This window comes from Harmonia axyridis, chromosome 4 (assembly GCF_914767665.1).
Source record: "Harmonia axyridis chromosome 4, icHarAxyr1.1, whole genome shotgun sequence".
In the NCBI taxonomy this organism is placed as follows: Eukaryota; Metazoa; Arthropoda; class Insecta; order Coleoptera; family Coccinellidae; genus Harmonia; species Harmonia axyridis.
This window is the reverse complement of record NC_059504.1, coordinates 35,085,055-35,109,428: the sequence shown is the minus strand read 5'-3', so window position 1 is coordinate 35,109,428 and position 24,374 is coordinate 35,085,055.

The following is a 24,374-nucleotide window of genomic DNA, read 5'->3' as shown; positions in this document are numbered from 1 at the left end:
AGAATTCCATTAAGTATTATAATTATCTTGTTAGATCATTATGGAAGAAATTTTATTTACTATCAATATCAATGGAGATAAAATGTTATATTACAACCATATCTTCATTACAATAAAAAATCTCAAATTACATCCGTGAAACCTCATCTATTAGATAAATCCTAGCTTCATGTTTTACAAGCTGTACATACCATTCCCACATATCAACAGCAATTAAATAACGGAGTAAATAATACTTCTTATGATTTTCCCATTTTTTCAACTTTCTATACAACCATCACTATAAATTCGCGGTAGTTTTATTAGTCAATAAATTAATTTAATCCACCTCGTGCTATCCCGCTTTCCTGTATTTATAGAGAAGTGCTCGACAACAATGTTTTACACAATTCTTAAGTAATCGCGGTGTCAAAGATGGAAATGGATGATTCAAGAAGTTCTTCATGCATAATTGGTCCCAATATTTTGACTGACCGGCCAAAAATAAAAATATTCGATGTCTATCCTAAAAGGAATATTGAGTGTGGATTTGTGAATTATACAGCGTGTCCCGGGAAGAATGGGACAAACGGATACCATGAATTAAAATCATCGTGGAGGACTCGTATCAAGAGGTTTCAATTGCCTGAGTGCCTTATTTTGAGATATACAGCACAGGATGCAATAAGGGAACTCACAGGGAAATTATATGAAAGCCTAGATAAAAAAATTCCATCATTGTGCATATTCGTCGATTTATGTAAAGCATTCGACACTGTTTGTCATGTAAGACTACTTGAGAAATTACAAATATATGGATTTAGAGGCCCCATATATGATCTACTGAAAAGCTATTTAACACTGTTTTAGGACCAATACTGTTCCTTTTATACGTTAACAGTCTGCTGAAGATTAAGGAAGCTGAAGATGCGATTTGTTTTGCGGACGATGTTATTCATCTCAGGGGATCTTCTTGGGAGGTGTTGAAGGAAGAAACACAAAGAAAATTCCAAGAAATAAACAAATGGCTGAAAAAATAATGAGCTGACCTTAAATACAGAAAAAACGAAATATATGGTCTTCAGCTCTTATGCTAATGGTATACCGAAGCTGGAAAAACTTGAGATTGACAGCAAACTTCTATAGTTGAAGTTAAAAATATCAAGTATTTAGGAGTAACGATTGACCAACAATTAAAATGGGATGTTCATCCCATTAAAAATCTTACAAATAGAAAAAGAGGTATGCTTTTCAAAATCAAATACCTACGTGATCATCTGAATAATATTAAATACTTAAACGTTTTCTATAAAGCCTTAGTACAATCACAAATCAGCTATGGCAATATTGGGTGGGGTGGGGGGTGGTACTTACAAAAACCATATTAGACCATTGGAGTTTGTTCAAAAGTGGGTCCTGAAACTGATTCACAGGAAACCACTTACCTTCCCGAGCCAAAAATTATTTGAGCTAGCTGAAGTTCATGATGTAAGGCAATTTTACCCAATTAAAATAATAGATATCTAATATCCTATCCAATAAAATAATAGTGAACCCCCTATGATATGGTTACACAACCAGGAACAGAGATCATAATTACCCAACACCCAGATGTATGAAGACAATTGGCCAGCGATGCTCCTACTATCTTGCACGCAAAATTTACAATCTTATTCCAGAAAATTTGAAAAATATAAGAAATCTAAAATCGTTCAAGAGACAACTGAAAGCTTGGATGAGTATTAACACAAGACTTCAAATAAAATAATAATAATGTTAATAAATAACATTTAATAGGAAACATAAAGACAGTAATTCAATTCGTAAATGGACCTGATGATATATGATACCCTGAAACTATTCACCTGGTTGGAAAATACTTATACCTTATATTCCCGCTCATGATATACTTTGTTTGTTTTCATTTCTCTTTTCTTAATTATTTAATGTATTTCTCATCGATCATTTTTTGGAATTTTCATTTATTTAATATCGCGCACTGGTTATAATATATACCTCAGCGATTTAATAAGTTTATTAGGAATAAAATAAACTTTTTTCTTCTTCTTCTTTTATGAGTGAAATTTCACAATTCAATAGCTCTTTAATCAATCAACCGAATAATTTCAAATTTTAATGTTTTGTCACCCTCTACTATCGCCTTCCTTCAATATTTCTGAAATCGAGTAGATCAGATCCGGACTAGGAAAATTTTAGCTTTTTCTATTTTCGTGAATATTGGATCACCCTGTACGATGATATCATGATTTTTGTTTGTTTTCGTAACCACAAATAATTAATTCATAATAAAAATTCTAAATCTCTGCTCGGTACGGTCATAAAGGATGAACAATAAACATTCCCTTTAGAGTGAATTTTTCTTAGTCCAATAACTCTTCAACTAAATCCACGCAATAATTTCTAATTTTGAAGTTTTGTCACCCTTTACTATCGCTCTCCTTCAATATTTCTGAAATAGAATAAATCAGATTCGGACTAGGAAAATTTTAGCTTTTTCTATTTTCGTGAATATTGGATCACCCTGTACGATGATATCATGATTTTTTTTTCAATTTTTGAAGTTTTATCACCCTTTACCATCGCCTTCCTTCAATATTTCTGAAATCGAATGAATCAGATGCGAACTAGAAAAATTTTAGACTTTTTCTATTTTCGTGAATATTGGATCACCCTGAACGTTAATATAATGATTTTTCTTTGTTTTCGTAACCACAAAGAATTAATTCATAATCAAAATTCTAAAACTCTGCTTGGCACCATCACACAGGGAAAGCAAAGAACATTCCCTCTCGAAAAAATTTCATAGGTCAAAAAATCTTGAAATTAGTCGGTAGAATTATTTCGAAAATTGCATTTCTTTCACCCTCTTTCTTCAATATTTTTTTCTATTTTCATGAATATTGGATCACCTTGTACGAAAAAATAAGATTTTTTTTTTGTTTTCGTAACCACAAAAAATTAATTCATTATAAAAATTCTGAATCTTCTGCTTGGCATCGTGATACAGGACGATAAATAAACATTTCCTTATGAGTGGAATTTCATAGTTCAATAAATCTTGAAAAATCTCGTCAGAATAGTAATTTACGTAACAAGTCCGGAAAATAGGTTTTTTTTGGACGAATAGACAAAATTCCAGGACTCGCTTACGCTCGTCCTGGAAGTCTGTGAGTCCAAAAAAACCATTTTCGGGCGTGTTGCGTACAATATTTTTTCGGCAACCATGTAAAATAACACTATCACTGCTGCTTTCCATATTTTATTACGATTGCGATCAAAAAACATGCAAATTTTTGACAACTAATTTCATATGAATTGTCAGCCGTTATCTCGGTTGTTATGGATTCTATGATTCTTTTCCGGCCTAGTCCGGGAAGTACGTACTTTCCGGACTAGGCCGGGAAATGCTACTTTCTCAGAGAAAAAGCGTCCGGGAAGTGAGAACTTCCCGGACGGTTGCCGAAAAAAATTATTTATTTGTTTCTCATTTGTAAACGTCAGTTTCCAAAAACACAATATTAATCAAGAAAGTTTATTTTATCAAGTCACTAACTTGTAAAACTGACAGTTAACTTGCAAAATTTTTACAAGTTAGTAGTATTATTTACATTAGAAAATTTTGTTTTATCGTCATATATGTTGCATCAGGAGCATGTAAAAGAAATTGTTCAGCCTCTTCTTTACTTAATACCTTAGCCTTATTTGGCTTATAACGATCATTTTTTCGTTTCAGAAACGCTATTACCTTTTGAAATCTGCAAATGACAGCTAACGTCATATTTTTCAATAAATTTTTAAGGAAAACAAACCTGCGAACAGGGGCATTTTCTTTCATTTCCAAGCAGCTTTTCAGCACAGACCATTTTGCCCATAAAGTATTAGGGCTGAATCTAGCTGATAGTTGAGTCAAGTAGACCAACCATCTTCAGTTACCCCAATCACACTATTTTTGTTTTGCCACTTTTTGAAGTCGTCGTATTCTCGCTCGTACCTTGAAGCTGATTTTGCAGGTAATAAACTTGAAGCTACACTACTGGCTGCCTCAATAATTTCTTTTGGTACATTCATTCTCGCTTTCGCCAAAACAAATGTAAAGAAAAATAAACAGACATGTTCATGGCAACGCTTCCATAGCTTACATAGACATGTCTATGATAGCTTACGACATTTGAGACAAATTATTGAGATTTTTTTTGGAATTCATCTAACCTTTTTACAAATGAGAAACAAATAAAATATAAAACAATACACGCAAGGTGACGGGTTTTACTGGCTCAAGGTGGTAACTGACTCGCCTGCGGCTCGTCAATTATTTCCTCCATTCGCCAGTAAAAACCCTCTTACCTTGCTAGTAATGTTATATACTATTCCTTCATCCCTAATTTTTTGAAAATTCGATCGAATGAAACAAAAAAACCGCTCCATGGATTGAATTCAAATTCTCTGGGATTTTTGTGGTGATATTGAACTGGAAAACGCACACTCAACATTGATGGTTTTTTTGATATTTTCAATTCAGCGCTTGATTATCCAAAAAGCCTCTAAAAGCCCTTTTTTATCAACTTTTCAAATTAATGTAGAGAACGCAGAAATTTTTTTTCCGAAAATACCATAGTTACTTCTTGTAGAAAATTCATTCAAGATTTCAAAACATCCCTTAATTTTATGTGCAATCATTGATTGGTGAGATATTGATGGTAAAAGACAAAAAGGTCCTTTTCAATTCAAAGTTCGATATTTCAGAGAGAAATGCTCGTATCGAAATTTTGGAAGAAGGAAATTGAGGCTGAAAGAACAAGTTATCTCATCCATACAGTGGTTAGGTTGGAAAAAAAAATTCCAAGTCTGTGGGCCAAAAATAAAAACTGAAAAAATTCGCAGAAATATTAGATACTGCATTCATTAGGATTGAGCGGTACACGTTGCTTGAAAAATTTTTTCATCATGAGATCTCTAAAATATAAACTTCAAGCTTCGAAAAGCTTTTTTTCAAATTAAAATTTCGAATTTTATTTTGATCCTTCAATTTATTCCACTAGTATATTTTTAGAGAAATAATCATTTGGAATTTTAAATTTTTAGGTTGAACAAAAATTATTCAGTAGCTTTTTCGAGTTTATTTTCTCATATCTAAAAGGTCATTATTCGTTCGATATAAAATCGTATTGAGATACATATGGTTAAATCTTGGGATGGCAATTTAGTGGATGCCTATGCAAATCTAGATGGGAAAAATATTTTTGTAAGGAATAACGTATTATGCCTGAATGACTGTAATTTTCGAATTTTGGGGCGAAAATTGTTTAAAATAATTGGGTTTGTCTCACGAATTCGAGGTCAATTCTGTCCATACCTCCAACTGAGAATTATTATCGTGCACACGGCGGGCACGATAAATAATTCTCGAATAAAATATACTGGAAACTTCTGAGGGTAAGTTCAGGGTCCGAAGTTCGTTATCGAGTATAATCCATTAGAATTTTTACCTGTATGAAATTCTGTTTTTTTAATGAATAAAAAAATACCCAAGCGACCAAACTGAAATGTAAAAATAGTGAAATGAATTTTAATACAAAATTTTATGAAGATCGTATTAATGATAGATAGTAAATTTTGTAATTTGTATTTTGATATCTACTGGGTTAGAACTATTTAGAGGGTACTACAGGCATATCGGAAACAGTCAGAAATTAGGTTGGCTTAAACTACAAAAAAGTTTCACATTTTAGGGATGAGTGTGTTGATGTAAATAGATCCGAAATATCTCCAATGGTTCCCGAGATATCTTGAAAAAACTAAAAATCGAGAATTTTTTTTCTGTTCAACTCATTTGTTTCTGGAGATAACTTCATGAAATTCGATTTGTATCCATAATTCAATATAGAAATTTTATTGGGGTCGTCAGATTTTTTTCTATTTCCTTCAAAAAAATTATTTCAATAAAGTGATAAAATATTATGAGTTGAAAGTATGTATCAAATATGTATTCATGACATGTCACTCCACAGATTAAGTGATTAATTATATTTTATTCAAATGGATTTCAGGTCAACAAGTTATCTAGCTTATGTCTATTTCACGTTTTAACAAGAGTTAAGATTTTATAATGAATTGAAAATCAAGGTCGTGATAAATTATAATCTTGAACTTGACTTGACTTGATTTGGAATATTTACTGCTTGAATTGATATAAAGCTACATAATATTACTTGAGTTTGATGCGCACCAGTCGCACGGCATATATTTCTGCAAGCTAGTGCGCGCTTAGACAAAAGAAACATCTTTTAGGAGTTGATTGAAAAAATCTCTTGTGCATCGAGCTTGGCGTTATGAAATAGACAAATTCCTGACTGAAACACGTACTGACAGTTCTGAATATATTTTAGAATGGTGGAAGAGGCACAAATACGTTTTTCCAATCTCGGCTAAAATGTCCAAAGATTTTTTATCAACGCCAGCATCTTCAGATCCTGTTGAAATACAATTTTCCAGAGCTGCTATAACAAAAATCCGCAATAGATTAGGCGAAAAATTCATAAGATGCCTCATGTGTATATTCTGGGTGGAAAATGTTGCAACCAAATAGTGCTTCTAGGTTTCTCAATATTAAGAAACTCTTTATAGGTATTTCATATTTTTTTGCAGGGATTTTATTTGTTTTTTTCATTTTAAAATAATTAATATTTTTTGTTCTTGTATACAATAATTTTCATAAATAAAAGTGTTTTTTGCAAGGTTTTTGTGGGTAACTAAACTATAATTACCTTTTTATGACAATACTTTTAGTGGCAGAGGAATTGAACTCCTTTATATCATCTTGTCAATAGAAGAATGACATTATTAAAACCAATCTACTCCGAATAAATCGGAAGCAATTGGGTTTAAATGGCTATAGAACATCTGGTTGGATCAACCCTGACTTAATTCTTTTTCGTTCATCAAAAGTTTTGGAGAGTAGAAGCGGGTTTGATCACACAGTATTCTTTCATCCATAATGAATGGCATATGGTTTCAGTTATTTATCAGGCCTCACTCAATCAATATCAACCGAATATTACATAAGATGATATATACTATCACCCACAATATATATGATATAAAATGTTGGTGTATTTACGTTAAGAAAACAGACGATTTTCTCAATTTTGTATTGTGCAATACCCGGTAAGGATGAAATATAGTCGAATAGGTTTTTTGTACGAAAGCAATTCCATTGAATCAATGGCAGAGAGAAATCCGTGATAAATCGATGATTGTTGTTAATATATTATAGAAAGCGAAGTCCATACCTAATGTTACCAAAAAACGTGATGAAAATCGGTCTGTAGCCATTAGCGTCTAGATATTGGTAATGATCCCTAATAACTCCGAATTGGCAAGCCCCCACCAGCATTATGGTACTATGGGAAATGCTTGAAGTGGTTCTAATCCAACACCTACCTTTGATTCTTCGGAATTTCGTCCCATACATCGAATATAATGGATTTACTTTCACCACATTATCAAACATTGATTTTTTTTCTTTTTGTCTGGTTCATATCCAAACTCTATCAAGAAAATATACACACCGGCAAAATTAGGGGAAGTGACAAAATCCTAACGTTGTAATTCATTTTCCCTTGAAATCTTGAAAAATGTTTATTCGGAACACCCTGTGACAGATGAGAATGTCTACGAAATCTCAGATGTTGCTCATCTTTTATGAACATTTTCATTTCTTATTTATTGGGATATCTTAACTTTGAGAGAAATTACAGAACTTCGAATGGTTCCTGAAAACATATTGTTCAATGTATTGAAGAATGGCAATCATAAACTTGATTTCATTGATGCAATGAACTTTTTCATCAATATAACGAAATTTTTTTGACTTATGCTCTATTCATTGATATTATGACTTTCGATCCATGAATATCACGATTCTGAAGTTGTTGAGTATTCGTTGTTCGGATGACAAATTAATTGAAGAGAAGATATTTGTTCATTCGATATATGAAATCCTATAAATTAACTGCTTCAGACACTTTCATCGAACAGTTATGCCTACATTATTGATACAAAGTACATAAAATAAAACGAAGTAATTCCACCATATTATTTAATTGTTAGCAACAATTGTTTCGCCACACTGTGGCTTCATCAGGCTACATTTCTGAACTAATAAGAGGACAGAGGATTTCGGAATCTTATATAGGAGCAAAATTGACAGAAAAATATTCGAAAGGGTATCATAAATTACAAAGTTATATTGGACAATTTGACGCCTGGGATTTAAAAACTATCGGAAGAAATTCAATAAAGGGGATGAGTTTACATCCGTTTGTTCGTTCAACAGAATATTTTGGGTATTATACCTGTTTATTTCTAGGGATTCTAAGAGTGTTAGTCTTAAGCTCTTGTTTTCTAAATGAAGAATTTCAAAGTTATTATTGAAGGTATGGTCCCATTCTTTCAAGTGATTAGAGTAGGTTGAAAACGAACTATCATATGTATAACTCTTTATCCTTTTATTGAAAGATCTTCCTGTTTGTCCAATAAAAACCATAGGGCAATCATTACAGGTTAACTTGTAGACGCCGGATTTATTTTCTTTATCTGTTTTATCTTTATTGTTTTTAATGCACATCTCTAAGTTGTTACTTGTTTTGAAGGATATTGTGTAATTGAATTTTGTCTTTAGGTATTTAGCAATCTTTTCAGAAATATTATTAACATAAGTTAACGAAAAAAATTTAGTATCAATACCATAATTTACCTTAGGGTATGTTAGACTCAAAGCTTGCTTTCTTTGTTTATTCCTCAAAATTTGATCGATAACATGTGGACTGTGGACTCTTAGAATCCCTAGAAATAAACAGGTATAATACCCAAAATCTTCTGTTGAACGAACAAACGGATGTAAACTCATCCCCTTTATTGAATTTCTTCCGATAGTTTGGAAATCCCAGGCGTCAAATTGTCCAATATAACTTTGTAATTTATGATACCCTTTCGAATATTTTTCTGTCAATTTTGCTCCTATATAAGATTCCGAAAACCTCTGTACTCTTATCAGTTCAGAAATGTAGCCTGATGAAGCCACAGTGTGGCGAAACAATTGTTGCTAACAATTAAATAAAATAGTGGAATAACTTCGTTTCATTTTATTTATAATGAATTTCCGCCAAGTAAGGACCGAATCCATTAGATACAAAGTACAACCGATCGAATAATGAACCCAACCGAAAAATAATGAACATTTCGTTCAAGTTATACTTTGATAGAAGATCTTTAAGAGCTTTGCGATTCAAAACTATTACATACACTAGGTGCCGGTGGTTTGAATAAAAGCTTATTTTTCACTTTATTTGTTCGCCACTGTAAATAACAAAACGAAGTAACTGAAATGCAACATCTGAATAGTTATAGATAGATAGATAGATAACACCACCATAGCTCAACAAAGATACAAGTGAAAAGAAAATACGTCACATACAAAATTTCAACCTAACCTAAATACACAATATATACCCAACAATATTCATTTCAATCTATAACATGCTGAACAAAATTCTTCAACGCTATATGGTTCCATTTGCAAAATTAAGGACAATATAGTCTTTTTAAAGACTACAAAATTTCTTGCTTTCCTGATATATTCCCGAGGAATCAAGCTACAATAAAAAAAACTAACATCGGTCAAAGGGATCGAAACAAAATGTGTAAATGAAAAGAAATTCTCGATTTTCAGTTTTTTTCGAGATATCTCGGGAACCAATGGAGATATTTTAGATCTGTTAACACCAACATACTCAACCCTAAATAACGCAACTTTTTTGTGATTCAAGCCACCCTGTATCTCTTACGGTTTTCGATATCCTGTAGTGCCCCTCTAAATATTTCTAACCCTGTATACTTACTGGTCAGTGATTCATCTATTATTCTGGATAATAACCGAGATAAAAACGAATTTATTTAAATTCAAATATACATTAACTCAGTAACGTTAGATAGGCTATAACCAGAAGAAATAACTTCGTGAACTTCATTTTTTGGCAATGTGCTACTCCAACATCAAGAATGAGACGAAAACTTTTTCAGAAGAGTATATTCCGAAAAAACCATAAAACTATACGCTCTATTAGTGATGACGTCACACACCGCCATTTTAGTTCTCCTGTCAGTGTTCGGAATCCAAACAAACAAATTATTATCATTCAAATTATTGTCGTTGAAGAAATTGGCTTATTTTGATAAATGAGATTATTTAAGGAACGATTTTACTATTAATTGATAGACAGAAGGAACGAAATTGATGCCAGTAAGTTCGAACTTAAAGTTCAACTAATAAACACGGCTTTTTACAAAATCTGGGGAATGATACAGGATTCAAACTTACTGGTATTAACCTCGTTCCTTCTGTCTATCAATTAATACTGAAATCGTTCCTCAAATACTCTTATTTATGATAATAAGCCAATTCCTTCAACGACACCGTACTAATTTGAATGACAATTTATTTGTTTGGATTCCGAACACTGACAGGAGAACCAAAAATGGCGGTGTGTGTCGTCACACTAATAGAGCGTATTGATGGCCAGAATCGAATTTGGGAGACGATTTCGTCATTAGTAAATCAAACCTTCCCGTTTAAGACCATTCTTCTGGCACAAAACTACAAATATTGTGAAGAAATGATAGAAGTATCTGTTCAGTGAACAACCAAACAAAAATAGCAACGTCTTCTCGATTTACCGTAGGAAACGGCTCGAGTAGGCCGAGGAACAGTGTTCGGAACTGGTTCGCACGGAACAATTTTCTTTTGATACACGGGCATGATTTCATCCGTTGCAAAATAAGCCGCCCGCCTATGATTAGACCATGCACCAGCAATTTTGTTGATGAAATTGCAATGTGGAATCGCTGAAGTCGACCGAGTTGCAGATGGAAACGTTACGAAACATCTTTAGCAACCCGAGTATAATTCCGTTTATAAATTTCCTCCGAAAACACCTGAGAGGCGTGCCATACCGTAATATATTCATTAAAATAAGATAATGCCGATATCACGATCTCCGTAGCTTGGCGGCACCTTTACTAGACGGACTTTGCGATCTTGCTTGAGACTTTCTATCTGTCAAGAAGTCTACAACTTTGTTTCTAGTGCAATATTCCTATTGATGAATCTTCGGGTCAGGGAAAACAGGGTATACCTTGTCGATATACCTAACAAAAGTTTGAGCACAAAAATATACAGGGTGGCCATTTGAAAACGAAACAGACGAGATTACAGACGAAATAAAGTTTTTCGATAGAAATGCTCGGACAGGTCGATTTCTGTTTCGAGGGGGACCACTTAAGATGTAGGTTACGGACGCATAGCGCTTCAACCCTTGCTACTACAACCCTCAACCCCAAATTTTGAATAGGGAAGATGGGGTGAGTGATACCTGATTTGAAAGGTATTTTTATACTGATTTTAGCACAGTAATTGTTTTTTCATTTTATGCATTAGTTCTCGAAATATTCTTAACTAAGTATTTGAAAATGAAGTAGTGTTTTCATGGCACTTGTAGTGTTTTGTGAAAAATCGACATTTTGAGCTTCAAAACAACCATGACTGTGGCTTCCTTCCTAACTAACTAACGCATGAATATTTCGAGAACTAATGCATAAAATGAAAAAACAATTACTGTGCTGAAATCAGTATAAAAATACCTTTAAATTGAGGTATCACTCACCCCATCTTCCCTATTCAAAAATTGGGGGTGGGGGTTGTAGCAGCAAGGGTTGAAGCGCTATGCGTCCGTAACCTACATCTTAAGTTGTCCCCCTCGAAACAGAAATCGACCTGTCCGAGCATTTCTATCGAAAATCTTTATTTCGTCTGTAATCTCGTCTGTTTCGTTTTCAAATGGACACCCTGTATAAAAATTTTCAAAAATGTTTAATCTGCTCCTGAAAGAATTCATCGATTTGTTCTTTCAATGACAGTTCAGTTCACGGAATCCATTTCGACGTAATGACGTATAAATTAGAGCCGAGATTAGAGCTTAGGAAGATTGAAACCTAGAACTTTTTCTTATCGGTGATCCCTCAGAAAAAGTTCTAGGTTTCAATCTTCCTAGGAAAATTTGGTGTATTTTAAATCGACTTAGAACTGGTCATGGTCGTTGTAATAGTACCCTCTTCAAATGGCATTCTATTGATAGCCCACTATGTGAGTGTGGTGTAGAAGAGACCATTGACCACTTGGTGAATGATTGTCCGATTTATAAATTTCATGATGGTTTCCAAGCTATCCATTCAGTTTCAGATTCTTTTTTAGAATGGGTAGTTAACTTCAAATCGATATAATGAAAACTAATATTTAGTATTCCTTTCTGCTTCTTTTTTTTTTGTTTTAGGATCCAATTGGAAATTATAGAGTCGTCAACCGAAAAGAGAGGATAAAGAAAATTTTGTTTTGGTTTGAAGAGGAAGTCCTTCAATATAAATTATGTCAGCTTATTCTGTAAACGTTTACACAAACCAGTCACTACACCGATACGGGGAGACGGAGTTTTTGCTGAGGTTTTTATCTGTTCTCTTGTATCATACGTTGAAATGTATGATGCCCCGTTACATTTCCTCTGCTAATACTGAGATTCATCGACACATATGCTTGATTGTTTGAAATTAATATTTTGTATTGCTCTTTCTCAAAAGAATATATATAGAGGTGTTTATAATTTAGTTCGACAGATGCCTAAAGCTCGAATACACACATCGTCAAAAGTCTTGGACCCCCTAGGTTCCTCAAGGAAAAACAATCTATGTTCTGGAAATGAGATGAATACTCTTTGCTTTATGCAGGATGAGACAAAATAGGATAAATGATAAAAAATTTAAATTTATCGACTATTTAATTTTAATCATAGGCGTAGATACAATTTTGCTTCCACCGTTTTTTCCGAAATTCGAGGCTTTATTGTAAAAAATTGGTTATACATTTATGATTCAAAGTATTGTCCAACGCTGGCCACCACTTTCTCTCATCTTTCAGGCTGCGTACGAATTCCGCCTTAAAAAAATTGGTAATCTTTTGAAGCGATCCACGAACGATCCGATTTTTTACTTCTTCATAAGACCGGAAGTGTTGGTCAGCCAGGCCGTGTGATATTGATCGAAACACGTGATAGTCCGATGAAGCAACGTTTGGAAAATACGGCGGGTGTAGTAGGACTTCCCATTTCAACGTATGTCTTGACCACTTTCGCAAAATGCGGTCGAGTCATGCTGTAAAATCACTTTATTATGTCTCTGGTTGTATTGCGGCCATTTGTCTTTAAATGCTCGGCTCATACGCATTAATTGCGTTCGACAACGATCGCCTGTGATTGTTTCAGTCGGTTTCAACAACTCATGATACACTACGCCGAGCTGGTCCCACTAAATACTGAGCATGACTTTGGAAACGCGAATATTTGGTTCGGCCGTCGCATGGCCGGGATATCCCCATCATTTCCTGCGCTTGGGATTATCGTAATGTATCGTCCCCAGTCACAATGCGATGCAGAAATCTCTTCCGTCTTTGCCTTGCAAGCAGCTGTTCACAAACAAACAAACGCCGTTCAACATCTCTCGGTTTCAACTAGTACGGCACCCATTTTCCTTATTTCTGAATCATTCCCTTGACTTTCAGTCAGTGAATTGGCTTGTTGCGTCACTACCAATGATCCTGCCAATTCTTGTTGCGTTTGATACGAGTCTTGATCAAATGATGCCTCCAATTCTGCATCTTCGAATACCTTCTCTGTTCCACCGTCATGCTGGCCTTCGACGTCAAAATCACCGTTCTAGAAGCGTTGAAACAACTATCGGCACGTTCTTCAACTAATAGCGGCCTCACCGTAGGTGTTTGAGATCATTCGATAAGTCTCAGCCGCAGATTTCTTCATATTATAGCAGAAAATTAAAACCTCACGCAAATGACGAGAATTTGGCTCCTAAGCTAACATGTTTAATCGAGAATAACTTTATGATGCAGACACAAATCGACTAATATTTCGATGGCGTTTTGCTTACGAATACCTAATTTTATTGTATGACATCTACGATCTATTTATTTCGACTACCGCTTACCGCTACAGCCATCTATTGCAAAACGGCGGAAGCAAAGTTACACACCTTATAATTATAGTTATTACACAACTGAATCCAAAATCAATAGTCCGTATTACCACCTCTTCTTTCAATCAACTGCCCAATACACCTAGGCATTCTGCGAATCAAGTCAATAATGACATTTCCAGGCATATCGTTTCGTTCTTTCTGAAGAGCTAAACACAATTCCTAAAAAGTTGAAGGTGGGTTTTGGATATTGGATTTTTCTCTCCTTAAGTTGACCACTGGTAGTAAATGGTAGAAAAATGTAGGAAGAAATTCAGGTTTTGTACCACACTCTTCAGTTTCTTGTAGTCTTATCGTATCTGCTACCGATTTTGAGGAAAACATGCCAAGCAATTCTCTAGTAATCCTCAGGAAAATCCGAATTATTATAAAGATCCTGTTAGTAAGCTGTGATGAATATATTAATTACTCAATTACATTTGGTACTAATTTTACAGAAAAAGAAGGACCTTGTATCACGAAAACAAAGCGTTTGCGAGCCCATGTTTATAGGACTTTTTTCCTCAAAATTAACCAAGAAATTTTCATTTTCCTTTTATCTCTAATTTAAAATACTCTAATTTTCAATTCATTGTAATATTATCTTATTTTCTTCAATGAATACATCATATAAATAGTTCAAACACATCAATCCGCTAATCATATTCTTGTTATGATACTTTCACACCTCAACCTAATTTTGTAATTTTCTAATTATTCTAGCGGTCAATTAAAATGACATTCATCCTCGTCAATCCTTGAGACTTCACGTCGGAACGTGATTAAGGATATAATGAATCTCCTTTGTTTGATACACTCGTTGAAAAGATTTCCGTTCGATTCTCAAGTGGGATCTATTATGAGCGAGAAAAAGCTTTGAAGGCTCGTGTCCGTCAGATTTACGATGATGAAAAAGGTTCACGAATTCTACTTGTTGAAGATTGGACACCTCTAATGGGTGAGGAAAGCAACTATCACTAGATAGATACACGTCAAATGTAGAAAGTCGTGAGCACTATTGATAATCCTGAGGCCACTTACGTTGGATAGCAGTTGCGAAAAAATTATCGGAGGATATCACTAGATCAATCCTCGTCCCATATTTTTACGGTTTTTTATACAATGTGACATATGATTTCATAAATCAAGTTCCAAAAATTTCGGAAATTCTGTAGAGCCCTTAGTTTTGATATACAGGATGATTCTAAATTGGAGATACAAAGGAAAATGGGAGATTCCTCGGATAATCTTTATAAAAAGAGTTCTATAAACATGGGCTCACATGGGCTTGTAGTCCTACTTTTTTGTGATGATTATACCAGTTCATCGAATCTTCAATAATCTTCGCTAAAGATTGGGTGAACAAAATTACCAAAACATATAATTGGTTTATTTATTTTGGATTTTTCTGTGGATTACTAGAGATTTGTTTGAATTTTTCTCTCGAAATCGGTAGCATATACGGTAAAACTACAAGAAACCAAAAAGTTTAGTACTAGACCATAGTTCCTTTTTACATTATGGAGGAAAGGACTGTCCACAACTGTTGGTACCGACAAGGAAATATTGAGTACTTCCTTTTCGATATCCATTCAAATTAAATTTCTGGTGACAAAATTAACACGAAGCTTGAAAAGCTTTTTCTACATAAGCAAACCTAATTCCTTCCCTTTTGGATTTCATATGCTTCTGATACCTATTGGGGAATCTAAGTAATTACATGAAATATCACTCGAGGCTTCAAATTGTCATCATTGTCAAATATGCAGTTTATCAACCTTATTCGAAGAACCAGAGTACAAGAATGTGTCTTGTTACTGCGAAGGGGATAATACAAATTTAACCTTCCTTTTGTTTCATTCATCAAAGTTCCCAATAAATTTTTGAAGTCGTAGAAATATAGCTTGGAGGCATCTACTTTTAGGAATACAATATATTAAAGGTATTAAATAATAATAATATGCTCATGGACAAATGCAATGCCTACGAACATACTTCAAATACAGAGCAGGCACGTCAGAGGTCTACAAAATACTGTGTGAAGCACAGTATTTTCGCGAACTGCGCAAAAAGCAATTGTCATACAACCACCAGACAATCCTACAAAAACTGCAAAGATGGATAAGGAAGCCCCTACATGGACGACATTCCAACGAGATGAACCAGGATCATGTCGACTCTGAAGCTTCGAACTTTTGGTTCACATCAGGTGCGATGTATCCTGAAACGAAAGGTTTTCTTTTAGCCATCCAAGATCAAGTGATCCCAACGAGAAATACTGACTGCAAGCATATCATAAAGGATCGAACTATTACTGACGATCGATGCCGATAAGGGTATCCAAAAAATGAGACAATCCAACATATCACGGAAGAATGTCAAATGTTTGCAGGAAATGAATATAAAGATAGAAACGATGCAGTAGGAAAAATACTACACCTAGAATTGGCAACCGTATTAAAACTAATTCATTCTGAAAAAATGCCATACAACAAGTACCAACCAGAGATCATCCAGGAAAACGAACGCTATACTGGGATCGTACAGTTTTGATTAATAAAATAGTCCCTCACAACAGACCAGATATACTACTAGTCGATAAACTTCAAAAGACAGCAATACTCATCGACGTAGCAATACCAAATAACAACAACATCCGTCAAAAAGGAGGTCGAAAAAATGTTAAAATATAGGGACCTCGAATTTCAGATAAAGCGGCAGTGGGGAATGATATCAACGAGAACTATTCCAAATATCATCTCAACAACTGGAATAATACCCAAAAATTTCAAGATAAATATCAAGCAACTAGAACTTAGTGAGTATATATTGTAATATAAAGCAAAAAGCTCTGTTCTTTTAGGTACTGCAAGGACGGTGAGAAAATTCCTAGGATGCGAAGGACAGGTCCAAGGATCGGCGAAATCGCGGGGAAGAGGACCAGAAGTTCGACGAAAACCAGGGGGACACCACAAGGACCAGGCACGACCGAGCTCTACCCTTCTGATATTTTTAAGATCTGGGATTGAGTGAAGGTAGCGGGGAGTGAGAAAGCCGACGGCGAGGGAAGTTTTCTTTCTTACGCGTATAGGCTAAAGTCGGGGATAATAATAATAAGAGAGTTTATATTCAATGAACTTATTATTATTTATATCAGACTAATCACTCCTACTCTGTAATAATTATTTTCATAACCTAAACGAAGAAAATCTTCCATGAATATTTACAACTCCAAAATAACCAACAATTCAAAATTGACGTATTCAATGAATAATCTAGATTCAATGTAATCAAGAGGTAGATTGTTTGTTAACCGAATGTTTAAGCCGTGTATAACTTCGCGAAGTCTAATTAGAAGCTGCATTCAATAAGATTGTATTAACTAGGTATCCTACCAACAGCCCACTCATACACGTTCGAACTCTGTTCAATAAAATTGAAGGCGTATAGAATAAAATAGAAATTGAATTGGCAATGATTATTATTTTTTGTTTCAATATATCTATGTACATATTGGTATAATGAGGGCTATTTTATATTCGATGAATATATTAATTCACCAGGTGTTATTTTAACAATAATCGTGTTATGGATAATAATTAATTTGAGACACCATTGAAAGAGATACTGTTGGTGCATATAATATAAACATATTATTATTATTATGAATAAAATCTTCGAATGTAATAGCAGATTCTTTCGAAGTATCTTTCACGAACTGATCCCCCAAATTTTGATAACGAAGTACCTATTAGATCACAGTCCCTGAAGCATGTTTTTTCTTCGTCAATTATCGAAGCTCACCTATCCTCAGATTCAATTTGTATTCTGCTTTTGATCATTTTTATATACAGGTATGACATCTATTTGGCAATGTAATGGTGGATTTATGCACTAGTCCTAAGAACTAAGGCTAAACCTAAGAACTTAGAACTAAGAATTGAACGCTAACAAATCAATGAGGGCGTTGATGCACGTTTCCCAAGAACCAAGAACTAACACTAGCAGGCCAACTGTTAACTAAGAACTAAGGGCTCAGGAAAAATATAGAAGTGCGCCGCATAGAATTTCAATATTAACGAGTATCATTTTATGTTCTTAATTCGTGTTTATCGATAAAAAGTATTAGGTGTATTTGAAAAAATTAAATTTAATTTTTTCACAATAAATATCAAGTATAGAACAAATAGAAAGTTAGCCTTAACTAAGAACTAACAAGAGAGTGCATAAACGCCACTGAATTCTTAGATTCAGTTCTTAGTTCATAGTTCTTAGTCCTTAGTTCTTAGGTACGGTGCATAAATCTTTAAGAGTGACTGCAAACGAAACGCTTCCAAGTACAGATCCATCCATGTTTGATTTTTTTTTTTCAAGATTTGTTATGATCGGAGTCCTCCATGTTCAGCCTTGGAGCCAATTATTATTTTCTTTATATCTCCGATTCACCAGAAAATCTTATTAGATGTACAACTTTGTTACCGCCGTTTTGCAATAGATGGCTGTAGCGGTAAGTGGTAGTCGAAATGAATAGATCGTAGATGTCATACAATAAGCTTAGGTATTCGTAAACATAACATATTAGTCGAGTTGTGTCTGCATCATAAAGTTATTCTCGATTAAACATATTAGCTTACCTATGGTGAGACCCTATTAGTGGAAGAACGTGCCAAGAGAGATTTCAACGCTTCAAGAACGGTGATTTTGACGTCGATTATGACGGTGGAAGAGAGAAGGTTTTCGAAGATGCAGAATTGAAGGCATCACTTGATCATTGGTAGTGACGCAACAAGCCATTTCAAAACGACTGAAAGTCATGGAAGTGATTCAGAAACAAGGAAATTGGGTGCCGTACGAGTTGAAGCCGAGAGAGGTTGAAAGGCGTTTGTTTGCTTGTGAACAGCTGCTTGCTAGGCAAAGACGGAAGGGATTTCTGCATCGCATTGTGACTGCAGACGAAAAATGGGTTCATTACGATAATCTCAAGCACAGAAAATAATGGGGATATCCTGTCCATGCTTCCACATCGACGGTCAAACCGAATGTTCAGCTCGGCGTAGTGTATTACGAAATGTTAAAACCGACTGAAACAATCACAGGCGATCGTTATCGAACGCAATTGATGCGTTTGAGATTTGAGAGCCAAACGGCTGCGATACAAAGAGAGATATGATAATGTGATTTTTCAGCATGACAATGCTCGAGCCCATGTTGTGGAAGTGGTCTAGATATACTTGGAAACGTTGTAATGGGAAGTCCTACTCCACCAGCCGTATTTTCCTGACATTGCTTCCTCGGATTATCACTTGTTTCGATCAATGGCACACGGCCTGGCTGACCAGCATTTCCGGTCTTATGAAGAAGTAGAAAATTGAATCGTTCGTGAATCGCTTCAAAAGATAACCAGTTTTTTCAAGGCCAATTCGTACGCTGCCCGAAAGATAGGAGAAAGTAGTGGCCAGCGATGGACAATACTTTGAATCATAAATGTATAACCAGTTTTTCAGAATGAAGCCTCGAATTTCGGAAAAAAACGGCAGGAGCAAAGTTGTACGTTTATTAGTTTCATATATCAAAACCTAAGGTTCAAAAATGAGGTGATTTCATAATTAAAATGAATAAGTAAAACAGAAGCAATATTTGTGGATCTTTGAAAGGGAATACTGATAATGTAAATGTTAATGTAGATCGATTCAACATTGGAACACCTGTATGTTCAGAAAAATCTCCCAATGAAATTTATCTACTCATTATCCGCAAATTTTCAAGCAGTCTCACCAGTAGGTTCTTCTAATGAGCAACTTCCCATCAGAACATCGTAGCTCTAAACGTACAGAATAGGGCAGGTGTGATTGACATACCTTCCTTGATCTCTTGTGACTTCATCTTCCATTCAACAAATCAGTCTTAACTGCAGACATTGCAATTGCCCGTGATAAACATCTTAAACGCTCTTTAATTGCCTATCTTTTCCTTTGGCTCTACTTCTCCGTATCAAGGCATGTGTCAACGTGCAAGTTAAAGGATCTTTTGCCATCTTTCAATCACAATTTCAACTTGTACCGTGTGTCCGATCTCGCCAGTCCACATACCTTATACTTATCGTCTCATCTAAATACGTTCTGGGTAATTTGCGATTACGCCGATAACAAGAGGCAGGAGAACGATAACATACAATATGAATCTTATATGCAATTTATTTCAAGAAGCTTCCTTGAGTTAATGTTTTCAGCTTATAAAGTCCCTGAAGGAATTCCAGGAATTTGCCGATTGCAGTTTTATATATTAAGTTAATCAATTTGCTTATCGTATTGCTATTTTTAATGGAGCGTGATGCAGGATACAGGATTGTTTAATATTCTGAAATGCAAAACATGTAGGTATAAAGTGCTATTAATTGAAGTTTTGAATATTCTGTTTGTAACATAATTGTTGTTTCAAATCATTTTCAACAGATATGGATTTTAAAAATCAAGTTAATATTTTTACACTGTTTACTTAGAAGTACCATCAGTATTAGTGAATAAAATATATTATTTTTTTTTAATGATTAGGCATTTTCCATTTTATCATTTCAAAATATCTGTAATTTTTCAATTTTGTGCTAGAAATGATCTTATATCTAACTGAAGATTCCCTAAATATGGCAGTTCAAAATTCGTTCTCCCTGTAATTTCAAATAAACTCGATCAAAATGAAACTTTACATTAGATTCGAATCAGAAATTTTAAACCTCATGAAAAATTCCATATCTAACCAGAAAAAGTCGTCAAAATCATATAAAACTCAAGCATAACATCGAAAAAACAATAGAAGTTGAAGGAGCTTTTGAGTGCTCGTTCATACATGCGCTAAATATGTGATCGCCAAGAGTGCAATTAGCACATGAGTAACTTCACATTATAACTTACCTCATTTTTGTCAAATCCAATACATGAATTTTTATGAACAGTGAAACATAAAATGATACCAATATTGAAAACTATAACAGCATAGGTAATATTGAATGAAATATTTTTAATTATTAACTTCATTGAGATTGTTTCATAGAGATAAATTTTAATTTTGCTAATTGCGTAATAAAAGGTTGGTAAGACGAAATTATAGAAATTGTTCTTTGACTCATACCCTTTCAAATTATTAATAGAAGTGCTTGAAACTAGATAAATAAAGGAATTTTTCTCATTTCATCCTTTATCTTTATCATATGATATTCGAAAAAATCTTAGCGAATCGTCTAATAAAGTTTTTCACCAAGTTTAAGATACTTTCGTGCAGACAACACGGTTTCATTCTCGGTCGTAGCACTGAAACAGCAGTATTTGAGTTATTACAGATGATCATTGATTCAATCGAAAATGATAAGATACCCGCTGGGCTTTTTGTAGAACTTTCTAAAGCTTTCGATAGAATAGACCATAAAACTTTATTATTGAAACTGAATAAATGTGGAATTAGGGGAACAACACTGGATTTATTGAAAAGCTATTTATCTGATAGGAAGCAAAAAGTGATGTTGGATGGGGTAAATTCAAAGTTTCTATCCTCAGAATGCGAAATCACTTCAGGAGTACCTCAAGGAACTATACTAGGCCAATTTTGTTTCTAGTTTATACTAATACTTGCCGGATATTTTTCAGGAATTGGGGGAACATGTCGAGAATGACGGATTAGCTGGGGGTGTAATAGAATCCTACATATACGCAGATGATACTAACGTCATAGTAAGTGGAAATGACGTAGTGAGTGTATCTAACAAAATCACGAAGACCATGAGTGGGATAGAGAACTGGTGCTCTGACAATAATCTTGTGCTCAATACATCGAAAACTAATATCGTGTTTTTCAACTACATACGATCGAACATGGTTTGTCCGAATAATATATTTCACCACGATCAGACTATACAAGTAAGCCCACAAACAAGAGTACTGGGCATTATGATTGATAAAAACCTCAATTGGGGTCCACACTGTGATGCCCTTATAAAAAGACTTAATATCGCGATTTACTCTCTTAAAGTCCTGAAATATCAAATTGACACTACGACATTAAAAACCTTATATTATTCGAATTTCCAATCACTCATGTCCTACGGAATTATATTCTGGGGTGGTAGCTCACAAGCAGAAGGTATATTTATTGTTCAGAAGTTAGCATTAAGAACTATGTTTGGAATGAAATTCAGGTCTACATGCAGGGGCATATTTAGGAGCAATAACATAATGACACTCCCAGGACTTTATATATTCAGAATTTTGTTATTCTTCATCAAAAATAATAATTACTGGGATGCATACAGGAATTGTAATAATACTAGAAGAATGTTCTCATATTTTTTTTCCTGCGCATAAAAACTCACTCACTGAACGCGGTGCAATGTATATGGGAATTAAATTATTTAGTTATCTTCCTAGTGCAATTAAGATCATTAAGGATATCAAAGCCTTTCGAAAAGCCCTATCTCAATTTATATTGAAATGTGAACCTTATTCTATGTATGAATTCAAGGTATTCTGTGATACATACATGATACATACATAATGATTTTAAGCAATAATGAGCCAATATGACTTGTTTCCATTCTATTGTCTGTATGCTAATAATTCTGGAAATAAACAATATTATTATTATTATTATTATTATTATTATTATGATTATAAATAACAGTTAAGTTACCCCTAATCAAAACTTCCACTTGCTGAATCCTCATATTTTTGGAAATATCAAAAAAATAGATACTCTCATTCGATCAAATATTTAATGAAATTGAAGAAATATTATTGTTTCATATTGGCGAATGCGCCAGTGAAAAATTAATTTACTTACTTATTTCTTTCTATCGGTATTCAACCAACGTCTGGATTAGTTTCAATATCAATTCGATTTCTTTCATTGCTATTTGACATTATCTTCGGAATTTTGTTTGAAAATTTCCTGATAACACTAGGTATACCTAGTTTCTTTAGTTATTTGAATATCGAACCATCTGTGCACCATTTCAGAGTGTCTCTTTTATGATTCGCATATATGTTCTATTATAACAAATATTTCACACCTGACTCAATAATAACTACATGAACCGCAACCAATTTTGAGACCAATTTACCGAAAACAATTATTTTTTTTTGAACCATTTATCATTTTATTGGAAATTTGAGAAGATTTTTAATAAGTATAAATGTGGGGATCAAGCATGAAAATATTCACACTGAGAATCAAATTTTCTATAAAATATCGATACTAGTTTATTCATGTCTTGTTTCGAATTTCACAGCTCCATTTCAATGGTATATATGTCAAACAGAACTGTCATCCGAAGCGTCATATGTTTGGTTGATGGTTAGCCATTTGAGAATATCTAGTGCCGATCGTGTGAAAATTGTGAAAACTTAACACAAGAAAAACTGATTCTAGAGTACCTAAGAACTTTTAGTGCTATACAGACAGATTATGGTCGACATAATTGTCCATCTGATACAATGATCATACAATTGATAAAACTGTAGATAAATTCGAAGAGACTGAATCTGGTACACATGTCTCAAGGCCCATATATCATCGATTGCTTGCTAGACCGAAAATATTACTTCTGTATGTAAAAATGTTGAAGAAGATCCACACTTTTTTTTCTCCAGCTTTATAAACAAGCAAAATTGTCGCATAATATGGGGCAGTGAAAATTCTCGTGTAACTGCTGAGAGACCATTACATCCACAAAAAATTACTTGTATGGTGTGCAGTTTGGTCTGGTGAGTGATTGGCCCGTACTTCTTTGAAAATGAAGAAAGTATCACTCAAATCGTCAATTCTCATAGCTGAAGATGAATGTCACTGATTTTTTTTGCTTGAAATAAATGATATGGATTTGGAAGAGATGTGGATTGGGCAAGATTGTGCAACAAACGACACAACAAGAACAATTTTTACTTCTCAGGACACGTAATTTCTCGTTTCGGCGATGAGAATTAGCTGCCAAAATCTTGTGATTTATTGCCTTTGAATTTTTTTTTTTGGAGTTTTCACGAAGGATCGTATTTATGCCAATAATAATGGTGAAATGATTTGCAACATTATTCGCATTTCTCTTTATTCTTGCGGTGTTAAATTGATTCCGTCAGATTTAATTCACGAAATCTGTCAATTTTCCTAACAGTCACACAACTGCCAAGATGAACTACAAAAGTCACTAATTTTTTCATTGAGTTTCGATAATATTTCACGAAACTTGACTGAAATATAGAGAA